This window comes from Zootoca vivipara, chromosome Z1, assembly GCF_965207765.1.
Source record: "Zootoca vivipara chromosome Z1, rZooViv2.hap1.1, whole genome shotgun sequence".
NCBI lineage: Eukaryota > Metazoa > Chordata > Lepidosauria > Squamata > Lacertidae > Zootoca > Zootoca vivipara.
The window spans coordinates 5,290,958-5,294,328 of record NC_142583.1 but is presented as its reverse complement, the minus strand read 5'-3'; positions in this window follow the sequence as shown (position 1 = coordinate 5,294,328).

The window sequence follows — 3,371 nt, the reverse complement described above, 5'->3', positions numbered from 1 at the left end:
AAGGAAGGGTGATGCGTCTGGAGTCTGGCTTTTTTCATCACGTGTTAAGATTTTGCAGGAGGCAAGGCTGTGGTGCAGGGTAAAGGGAATGTGGAGTCTCGGTGAGGATTGTTACGGGGGCTGATGTGCATGACCTGCCTTGTAATTTAGAAGTGGGAATTTGCCTCTAATACTTCAGCCACACAGGTTCTCTGTGACGATGGTTCTAGGCCCATTTCCTCTCCCTCAACCCATCTCCTCCAACCTGGCATCTCTCATGGTTGCTGTTGTAAAGGAAACTTGGAGTGTAGAGGTGGAGGAACACCGCTCTGTTAATGGCAACCAGAGCTGATCTGAGGAGTTTGGACCTCCCTAGTCTCCTCCCACCTCCTGTTATGCCGCATTCTTTCTGGTTGCCCCCCTTGGTTGAAATTTAGAGGGTCCGCCCTTTGGGGGCAGGGGCCCTGTTATAATGGTGGTGATAATAATAATGAGGTATAGATGGACCCAGCGGTCTGTCAATGCAAGGTGGGTGCTTCCCCCCACCCCATAGGATGTGTTGGGGGCATAGAAGCTTCTGTGGTTCAGGCTGGGGGCAAAGGAGGTAAGCCTCTGCCTCCTCTAAGCCTGCCTCCCTGCCTTCCAGGCTGAAAGGGATGAGGTGGAGGCATGTGACCCAGATTTTTTGGACCAGAGCCCTGGTAATGATGAGGCCTCCACCACTGAGGGAGCAGCTTTGTGGCATGGTAAGGCCTTGGGGAATTTGCCTGCTAGTAGATGTAGAATGTAAAATCAGATTGATTATTTTCTCTGCAGCCAAAGATGGAGAAGCTCTATACAGTCAGCAAAAACAAGACCTGGCGCTGACTGTGGCTCAGATCACCAGCTTCTTATAGCAAAATTCCAGCTTAAACTGAAGAAAGTAGGGAAATCCACTGGGCCAGTAAGACACAATCTAAATCAAATCCCTTATGAATACACAGTGGAAGTGAGGAACAGGTTTAAGGATTTAGATTTGGTGGACAGAGTGCCTGAAGAAGAAGATGGAGGCTCGTAACATTATTCAGGAGGCAGCAATGATAACCATCCCAATGAAAAGGAAATCCAAGAAAGCAAAGTGGCTGTCCAATGAGGCCTTACAAATAGCGGGGGAGAGGAGGCAAGCAAAATGCGAGGGAGATAGTGAAAGATACAGGAAATTGAATGCAGATTTCCAAAAAATAGCAAGGAGAGACAAGTGCCTTCTTAAACGTGCAATGCAAAGAAATAGAGGATAACAACAGAATGGGGAAAACCAGAGATTTCTTCAAGAAAATTGGAGATATGAAAGGAACCTTTCATACAAAGAATACCATAATAAAGGACAAAAGTGAAAAGGACCCAACAGAAGCAGAAGACATCAAGAAGAGGTGGCAAGAATACGCAGAGGAATTATACCAAGATATGGAGGTCTCGTACACCCCAGGTAGTGTGGTTGCTGACCTTGAGCCAGACATCCTGGAGAGTGAAGTCAAATGGGCCTTAGAAAGCACTGCTAATAACAAGGCCAGTGGAAGTGATGATATTCCAGCTGAACTATTTAAATTTTTAAAAGATGATGCTGTCAAGGTGCTACACTCAATATGCCAGCAAGTTTGGAAAACTCGGCAGTGACCAGAGGATTGGAGAAGATCAGTCTACATCCCAATCCCAAAGAAGGGCAGTGCCAAAGAATGCTCCAACTACAATTGCACTCATTTCACACGCTAGCAAGGTTATGCTTAAAATTCTACAAGGCAGGCTTAAGCAATATGTGGACTGAGAACTCCCAGAAGTGCAAGCTGGATTTCAAGGGGCAGAGGAACCAGAGACCAAATAGCAAACATGCGCTGGGTTATGGAGAAAGTGAGAGAGTTCCACAAAAAACATCTACTTCTGCTTCATTGACTACGCAAAAGCATTTGACTGTGTCGACCACAGCAAACTATGGCAAGTTCTTAAAGAAATGGGAGTGCCTGATCACCTCATCTGTCTCCTGATAAATCTCTATGTGGGACAAGAAGCTACAGTTAGAACTAGATACAGAATAACTGATTGGTTCAAAATTGGGAAAGGAGTACGATAAGGCTGTACAGTATATTGTCTCCCTGCTTATTTAATTTATATGCAGAATTCATCATGCGAAAGGCTGGACTGGATGAATCCCAAGCTGGAATTAAGATTGTCGGAAGAAATATCAACAACCTCAGATATGCTGATAACACAACCTTGATGGCAGAAAGTGAGGAGGAATTAAAGAACCTTTTAATGAGGGTAAAAAGAGGAGAGCGCAAAATATGGTCTGAAGCTCAGCGTCAAAAAAACTAAGATCATGGCCGCTGGTCTCATCACCTCCTGGCAAATAGAAGGGGAAGAAATGGAGGCAGTGAGAGATTTTACCTTCTTGGATTCCATGATCACTGCAGATGGTGACAGCAGTCACGAAATTAAAAGACGCCTGCTTCTTGGGAGAAAAGCAATGACAAACCTAGATAGCATCTTAAAAAGCAGAGATATCACCTTGCCGACAAAGGTCCGTATAGTTAAAGCTATGGTTTTCCCAGTAGTGATGTATGGAAGTGAGAGCTGGACCATAAAGAAAGCTGATCGCCGAAGAATTGATGCTTTTGAATTATGGTGCTGGAGGAGACTCTTGAGAGTCCCATGGACTGCTAGAAGATCAAACCTATCCATTCTGAAGGAAATCAGCCCTGAGTGCTCACTGGAAGGACAGATCCTGAAGCTGAGGCTCCAATACTTTGGCCACCTCATGAGAAGAGAAGACTCCCTGGAAAAGACCCTGATGCTGGGAAAGATTGAGGGCACAAGGAGAAGGGGACGACAGAGGATGAGATGGTTGGACAATGTTCTCGAAGCTACCAACATGCGCCTTACCAAACTGCGGGAGGCAGTGGAAGACAGGAGTGCCTGGCGTGCTCTGGTCCATGGGGTCACGAAGAGTCGGACACGACTAAACAACTAAACAACCACAACAGATGTAGAATGTACGTCTGAAGTAGGGCTGGGTGCACCAATCCACACCAGCCCCTTGTGGCGCTGGCGGATGTTTGGTCCCCTGGGAGAACAGGACCTGGGTCCCTTTCCCTCATCAGTCTCCCTTCCATGCATGTTGGGCTGGCAACACTTAAAAGTGAGCTTGCAAGGTGGAAGAGTCGGGCCTCTTTACCTGCCCCCCCCTTACCATTCTGGGTGCTGCCATGCTGTGTCCACCTCAGGAGCACCCAGTGCCTGTGACCATCCTCTGCTGCTTCTCGTTTTCCTCAGTCCTGCAGCAAATGAGTGTTTTGGTGAATATCTTGGGCCTTCACAGGTGTACATTAAGGGGTCTTTGGAGATGGTGGCTAGCCTCTGCA